Here is an 8,968-nt window from a genome sequence, read left to right as displayed (position 1 = left end):
GGATTGAGGAGGTGAGTCATAGCATACGCACCAACATGGGGTCCATGTGTGAGATCTGGGCTAACCGGACCATACATCTGGATCCATTCCAATTGTCAAAGGACGGTTTGGAAGAAAATCACCTATGGTCCGGTTGTACAAGTGTTACCCATGTGAGGAGTGGACCGGCTAACCTTTTGGGACGTGGCATATTCATGTTAGGCCCCCATCGGATATCTGGCCTGCATCCTGCCATGATTCACGTCCGTCATTGTCATAGGTGGCCACAATAATAATAATAATAATAATAATAAAATAAAATAAAAAAACCAAGAAACCGTGTTGCAGACATGGAAAAATGAAGAAATAAAAAAATCGCCGTTGCCGGGGATCGAACCCGGGTCACCCGCGTGACAGGCGGGAATACTCACCACTATACTACAACGACTCGGTGATGTTCATTTATGAAGTAAAATGATATTATTAAGTAATCCGTAATGTTTCGCAGTCACACATTCCATCCAAATGATGGTAAACTAACATAGCAGTTTATTAGTTTAACTATATATTTGTTTGCCATTATTTCAAAACCGTGGAGCAGAAGTCCCCTCCAAAGCCGTTCACAAGAGGGTATTTGAAATGGAGGTGCGTCAAAACCAACTGGCTGGACTACAAGTTACAATCCACCTTAGGGATAACTTCTAACCTTTCATTTGTGTGAGACATCCAATCCATCCAACAGGTTGATCCCACCGTGAAGATTGTCTTGTGCAAAAATCAGCCCTATCCACTCACTGTTTGTATTTTTCTATTTATTAATGGCTGATCATTGTTTTTTCTAGTGTGGTCCACAAGATGAATAGATGTGGCTGATTTTCCCTTTAGGTGATTCTCTTTGTGGGGCCAACTTATTGGAAGGGTAGACTGTTGCATTCAATTAATAAGTTGTAGGTTATCTGCTGGGTGGATCATAGCTTTTGTCCTCAACTGGTTTATTCTCTTTGAAATGGGTTTGTAATTTTGTACCTTCATTTACCGCTGAAAAAGAAAAAATGGTGCTTTTACTTAGAAGGACATTGCCATAGCTAGTCGATGGTAGACTCAAAAGAGTTTTAACACAGAGGTCCTGGTTCGAGTACTGCATGTGTGAGTGTGTGTAAAAATAAATTATTATTTTTTTAATATTTTAAATACTTAGTTGCATAGATCATATAAGAAAGATTAAAGTTGTTGGGGGAAAAAACACCAAGTCTGGAGACTCGGTTATGGAATGGACCAACTTTATAGGTACTGCTTGAGAGTTCAAGGCAACGCATTGGACTGAGACAAGACAAAGCCTAAAGGAAATATTTAGATCGGATTTCTGGGAAACGAATCCCGATTGAGACTTTAAGGGTCAGGAGCCATAGGCAAAATAAGACGCATAAAGTTAGCTTGGCTAACGAGGCAACAACTTCTAGAAGGGTCGATTAAGACCCGAACGCTAGACGTCACCTGACCGACTATAAAACCAACCCATATTGGGCTGGTTATAATGTCGGCTATCGGATTGAGAAAGTACTTCGGCCATAAGCCGGTCCTGTTCTGTCCAACAGGAGGCGATAAGTTTTATCCTTGCAATCAGCCGAGACTCGTCTGTTACTTGAGTCGGTTAAGGCCGAGCCGAGCGAGGAAGAAATGGTGTAAGCTTAAATACCGTTCCGAAAATCTTGTGAAAGGATTCCCGATCTCGAGGATTTCGGGATCGGGAAGCATTCGTAAGCAGATTACAATAAAATCTCCCTGTACGGCAAGATCGTCCCTCTCCTATAAATGGGAGACACTCCAAGGGTGAAAGGTATGCAAAACTCTCCCAAATCCTCTCAATACTATAAGACCCAGATTCTTATCCTGACTTTGGCATCGGAGGGTCCCCTGCTCTAGCTAGAGTCTCCTTTGTCTTCTTCCTGTGCAGGTACTCGAAGGTCTAAAGAGGGTGAACCAGATTTTTGCATCAATAAGAGTAATATGCTGGAATTAGGGTATTTTTATTTCTGTTATGACGAGTATCTCTATAGATTTTCTATTTTCTTTGTATATTCGTATCATTCCCATAAAAATTAATATATTTCAATTTCCACAGTGTAATCACTGTGGTTAAAAAATATCACTTTTGAGATTGGAATTGATTTTTTTGTTTTTGTTTTTTTTTTCTTTTCTTTTTTAAATGATTTTAGTTTACTTCTCTACATGCATGTAAGCTATGGAGAAGCTGAAGCATGGGGAGCTTGTGTTTCTTGTATTTTAAGGGCCATTGGATGCAAGCAAAGTTGTGTTTGTCACAAGCTGTTTGGGCAGACTAACTTGCCCTAGTTGTTAAATCCAGTTATACATGGGAAACTAAGAAAATAAGTAATTGCAGTCAAAATATGACTGTTAGCAAGGGCGTGATGCCTATGTTAACTAAAAAGGTCCAATAAGGATGAAGATATCTTGTGGATGTAGAAACACAATGGCCACACATTGCACTGTCTATATTTCATGCGCCCTATGCTACCATTAATTTTTTCAAGTGCCTTACATGTATCACATGTGTCAATGACGATATCTCCATTGACCAATATCAATTCCCAAGATGTGCTACATTCTATTTTTATTTTTATTCTCTATTTTAGGTGTTGATAAACAAGGAATACGATAACCAATGTTAGATATATAGCATGACCTAAATAACCTATTCAATATAACATGACCTAAAAGCTTGCATTGGATACAATTTTGCTTGAATGGTCCTTGGTGAATGGACCATCATGCCATTTCTTGGAAGGAATGCCAAGATTGGATTCTACACATTTGATGATCGTGTCCTGAGATGACAAAAATTTTCATGGATCAATTCACTTTGAGGGAAGCTTTAGATGGATAGTTAACTTGGGTCGATTTGAATTTCGGTCATCATAGCTAATAGCTCGTTTAGCTCAATCATGATATTCGTGTCTTTCGGATTTTCACTTATGTTGAGAGTTTTAATAATTGCTGGTTTATGGTTTGATTAATTAATTTTTTATTTTGTGCCTCTCTCTCCCTTTCTCAAGTGATTTCAATGTAACTGAGGTTTGATAGCCCCACTGGAGCTGACTTTGTATGTGCGTATTCCATCTGAGCCATTTATCATACCATACCTCCAGTGAAGATCATTTGTCTGGCCAAAAACCTAGGTTTGTTCGACTGTCAGATAGGCCACAAATATGAAAACAACAGATGAACCAAAACAATTTGCAACTTGAAACTGTTCTAGACCATCCATTTTTTATTTTTTTATTTTTCAGAAAATGTATGGTCTACATGACAGTTAACCAGCCTGAAATGAAATACACTGTTGGTTCCACCTGATCTGATACATGGCTCGGGTGTCCCATGCATACCAGCATTGATGTGTGTGACCTGGTGCTATGAGCACCAATGTCTAAGTTAGTTAACAAGCACTCACATTTACAGGATATGGACCGTTCATCTATTTGGCCACATACAAAGAACCACACCAATCTTATGATCTTAGGTGCTGAAACGCCACTAACATTTGCTTAATGCAATTAGAATAGCTTAAATCAGTTTCCAAACTACCCACGATAATTACATATTCGAAAGGCAATAAGCTTGATTTATGGATTACATGTAGTTCATATGTTGTATACTAACCTAGAAGCACTAAGTGAGCATTTGCAAAGGAGCAAATCTCAAAATGGGGTTCAGGGTGGATGGGGCTGATGAGTTAAGAAAGTACACAAAAGAGGGTGCTGTTTGTTTGTCATGAAAATCATGTCGTGGAACATAAGAGGGGGCAAGAATCCCAATAAGCTGAAGGGCACTTGATCAAATGGGCGAAATGCATACTGCTTAGGAAAACAAAAAAGAACCAGACGAGAACATATATTTGTAACAGCAGTGCCCATATTCTATCTGCACATAGAAGCCAAGAAGCAAAAGATTCAAGAATCAAGGTGGAAAGTACATGCATAGATAGTGGTCTAATAACAGGGTGACGACGGAAGCTTGGGATAGTTTGAATAGGTGCCATGAAAACAGAACATATCATCGGAGGTAAGTGGTCATGAAAGAATAGCTTCTGTGGTCCATAAATGACTCATGCACTATTTGAAAGGGTTTAGTTTATACCAGTTCAGGTTTCAGCTGGGGGAGTGGGAAGGAAAATACCAACGTCAGAATTAATGCCCTTCTGGTGATCCTGTAGCTCTTGAGCCAGGATAGATGTGAATACAATCAGGGATTGCGATGGCAAGTGAATTTTGGAAAAGATAAGTACTGAATGACACACCCTTTAGTCCCTCTAGTAAGGGCCTTCATTTCAAACAAAGACCTGTATGCAGAGAGTTCCTTTTGTTCAAGTTGCTATTCGGTCTCAAACTCATGAGTCTGTTCCGTGGAGCCCATATGAAGGGATGGGAAGATGATCAGAGAGATCCATCTCCTCATCACGGTGAAAGGGTGGTTCTGACCATTGATGTGTGAAGTTAAAATGTCAACCTTCGAGATTGCCTTTTAGATGGTCAACATGTTGAAAATATAATTTGACAATAAAAAATATTTGAGAAGTATTGTCTAGTCTAGAATGTGTCTTCTGAGTTTTCTAAGTAATTAATGCTCTTTACAGAAAGTTGTGGTACATTTAATCTTTTAGGTAGATTCTTCATCGAGAGTCTATAAAAAAGGGACGTTCATGTAATAGTAGGAGGCAAAAGAGAAATCCTTCATTCCAACAATTCAAAGCATTATAATATTGACATGGGGAAGGACGTGAGGTCGAGCACCATCTTCTTTAAGGGGATAATTGTTCCGAATCCAAGGAACTTCTCTGAACGCCTCGAGAAAGAAATAAGCAAAATAGAAATAAATTCTATAAAATTCGTAATTTGATTGATGAATGAAATAAACGAGTTTACAACCCTTTGAAAGGTATATTAAACTATGGAAGAAGTTTCATAATCAAACAACAACTAAAATTCTTAGAAATTGTGACTTACTATAAATAGTAAACTTACTATTTATAGAAGGTCATGATGTCCACTGGTGCACATGGTTTTCTGCCAAAAACAATAAGTGTCCTATTTGGCCAAACCATGATGTTTTCCTAATTGTTTTAAGCACTTTTCATGTTGGGCACAACTCCTAAAGCTCAAAGGATGAAGAGTTATACTCAAACTAAAACTTATTATAAATAGTAAATACTCAAACTAAAACTTATTATAAATAGTAAAAGTGAAAATAAAATGGGATTTCGACCGTCGATCTGATGGTATTTCACAAATTCGGCATGGGCAACCTGGCATAGCAGAATTGGGTGGCTAAAGTAGCTCGTCCTACCCCAAAATCATATATGGCACGTCCGATAGCTCATTCCGATTTGCGAGATACATCCGCTTTGAGTGCTAATGGTCTGGATAACTTCCGTTTGCGATCGGGCCTCTTCTGGTCCATCTTGGCCATGAAACTGTCCACGACCCGCTCTACATCAAATATCCACAGCCCAGTCCATCTTGACCATGAAACTGTCCGTGACCTGCTCTACGTCAAATATCCACTTTCATAATTCCAAGTATACAAAAACATTCTACTGGCAGGCAGTACTCGTGAGTGTAAAACACATTATACTTGCAATACTCTTGCGTCCAAAAATCTATTCTTTATCTCCTCCAACATCACATTCATCTATAGAATATTGATTGTTAGATCTCTATTCGGTGTGGGCAACTGGCCTGACCATTCGTACATTTTTGCTTGTGGGTCCCGGCAAAATGAACTCGTATATGGCCTTTGGAACTTCCACCTTCCAAGAACGGAAGCAATAGTCTCCAAGTGGCTGGCCGGCGACTCGTTTGACATCACTATGCAAATGATTTAAACTGAAACTTCGCCGTCTTGACTCCATGGAATTAAAAATAACCAATTCTGAGTAAGAATATCAGATGAATTGCATTGCTTTTTAAAATGTTCAGATGGGACAATAGAATACAAGGATTCGAAAGAAAGCTTCGTAATAACAGCATTAATGACAAAGCCAATGAAAGTATGGCAGAATACTGAAAGAGAGCTGCCATCGGATTTTAGATATCATCCCTGGTTATAGATTCATAGAATAACGGGGGGATTTTGGGATAAGGGCTCCTCCAATCCAATGGCATCTAATGATTGAGGGATTTTGACCGTACTAGCCTTGGGGTATCAAAATCTCCCAAAAGAAAGGAGGTCTAAAATATTATGAGTAGTCTATTGACAGGTTTTTAAAAGTTTTTTGGACCAAATTATCCCTATCTTTGAATAGTAGAAGTATAAATTTTGAGTGAAGAAGAAGTTATGTATTATCCAATTCCAATGAAATAACATGTATGAAATTTGTTATTGGGCCCATTAGAATCTAGATCCAATTTGTTCATTGTCTTTATAATCCTTTATTTATATGAGAAGATATTAACTTCTTGCAGACAAGTTGTGTGTAGGCCACAAAACATGATAAACTATAACAGTATTCGTTCGATATAAACTATTTTCTTGTGACGTAGGCCATGTAACTGGTAGATGTTGATCATGCTTCCAACCATGACCTTTCATGAAATTACGAAGTTAATGAATAGAGCGAATTACACACATGCGATGGTAGACTTCACAAATGGTGTATGAATGATCTTAGAAGTTTTCTTGTAGTGTAGTCCATTTAAGCTTTTGATTTGCTTCCTTTTGGGGCTCAAGCTCTAAATTTTTTGGTTAAGAGATATAGACGGCATGCATAAATTATATATATCACAATGGCTCACAAAAACCAATAGCACTAGCCAGTGCCCATTCGCTCCTAACTATTTACTTGTGGTGGGATCCACCTTATTTATGGTTGTAACTCATTCTTTTGCCATAGAAAATAGTGAGATTGAAAACCTACATACAATTGAAAACTTCTTAGGGACTACAATTTTTGGATGTAACTTATAATTTGGCTCATGATATTAAATTAAATTTTGAATCCAATGGACGAAGTAGATTTTCAACACTTGTCTCATGGTGGGCCCCACAATCCTTAACACATGACAAACTAGACCCTTAACACATGACAATCTCGACTCTTAACACATACTCGATAATGGGCCCTACAGATGATGTCCTTGTAGTGTTAAGGGTCAGGGTCAAGGTTATCGATGTCAAAGTTATCATGTGTTAAGGATAGAGGTATACACGAGTCAAGTTAGCTCGTTAGCTCACTTGGATCGACTCGGAAAAACTCGACTTGACTCGGATTGAAACCGTGTTCAAGCCAAGTCGAGCCAATTTTAATGAGCTCGAAACATTTTGAGTTGAGTCTGAGTTGGACCTAGCTCGACTCGACTCAACTCGGTATTGAGTTCGACTTGACTTGGTTAGGTTCGGATCGCTCCGGATTGATTTTTGAGTCGAGTATATATAGGTTTTTTTTATATATATAAAAAAAAATCCTTACCCGTTCACCCAACCCTAGCTCCAATGGCCAACGTTCAAATCCTAACCCGTTTGCCCAACCCTAATCTGTTTGCCCAAATCCTCTCGGCCATTCGTTCGCCCAAATCCAAACCAACTGTTTGATGAAATGACCCAACCAAGTGTCGGCTAGTGACAAGGAAGGTATGTATGTGAAACAAATACCATTTTTTCTTGATTTTCATGTTGCCTACGAGGTGTTTGATGAAATACCTATAAGAACTGCTGCCACTGTTTTACAAACAGTGAGAATTTAAGATACAGTCCATGTGTTTGTGAAAATTCCGCAGAGATGAACTCGGCTCGAACTGGCCCGAACTACTAATCGAATCGAGCCAAGCTGACTAGTCAGGCTTGAGGATTGAGCTGAGCCAAGTTTGAGTTGGGTCAACAAGTGGTCGAGCCGAGTTGAGCTATGCCAAGCTCGACTCATGTACACGTCTAGTTAAGGGTCGAGGTTGTCATGCATTCACTATAAAATTAGTTTTCATATATAAGAAAATACTATTTTACAAAAAAAAATAAAATAAAATTTTTATTTAAAATGTCTTCCACATACCATTGGCTTTGATATTTAATAAGAGCTATTGTTGAACTAAAAAACAACACTTTTTTATGGCTTTAGAAGTTGTTGGTAGTACCCCATATGTTAGAAAATTTGATGGCAATAAACGTATGCTAGGAAATGTAGCTGAAAAATGTGGTGGTGGGTCCTCGAGAGATATTTGAAAATATAAAAAAAGCTCCATGAAATCAACAGAAAAGAGAGAAAAAATTTCACCACCTATTGGTACGGGAACCCTTGACCAGTTGTTGAAACTCCTAGGAGTGTACTACCGGAGCAAGAGCAAGGACCCGAAAATTGGGCTACTTCATAATATATTAAACTTCTTTTTTCTTGTGTACTTTCAAAATCCCTTTCTTTTAAACCGTCCACATGACGACCGTCAAACGAATGATCAAGATTTCACGTGCTCAGGTTGATCGTTGGCCCATCCTCAGCGGGTCCAGATTTTGGACGATTGGATTTGAGTCGATCTACATACATCATAACCTCGTGGGTGCGCACTCCGCCGACCGTTAGAAAAATCAAGTTTTTGCAACATCCGATCCGTCCATCACGTGAGTCCCTTCACTTCCTTACCGTGATCCACAATCTGGCATATCTAACATTTATCTAGACCATACAAAGGGAACAGTTGGGATGGAACGCTTACCATTCAATACCCTCTACATTATTTGTGGGGCCCAACATATTTCATATTTCATCTGATCCATTAAAAATTTGGCGCTCATCACATGAACATCATTAAATTTTTTTTTTAAAATACTATTCCTAAATGATGAGTAAAAGGTAATTGACAGATTGGATTTTATTCATACACTATAACGGGCCCCACACACAGCGTTGTAGCTTAACCTTAACATACAGATCTTTGTACTGGATCCGTGTTCAGAAAGCAAAATACATCCGCCATTTGGCGCGGAA

At 38.7% G+C, this 8,968-nt stretch overlaps 1 non-coding gene across 1 annotated transcript; it reads right to left on the bottom strand.

Moving 5' to 3' along the window:
- Positions 1-355: 355 nt before the first annotated feature.
- Positions 356-427, bottom strand: TRNAD-GUC (transfer RNA aspartic acid (anticodon GUC)). The gene has a single exon. It is a non-coding gene; the product is annotated as a tRNA-Asp (tRNA).
- Positions 428-8,968: the final 8,541 nt, after the last annotated feature.

This window comes from Magnolia sinica, chromosome 2 (assembly GCF_029962835.1).
Source record: "Magnolia sinica isolate HGM2019 chromosome 2, MsV1, whole genome shotgun sequence".
Lineage (NCBI taxonomy): Eukaryota > Viridiplantae > Streptophyta > Magnoliopsida > Magnoliales > Magnoliaceae > Magnolia > Magnolia sinica.
This window is presented reverse-complemented; position numbering and strand designations above follow the sequence as displayed.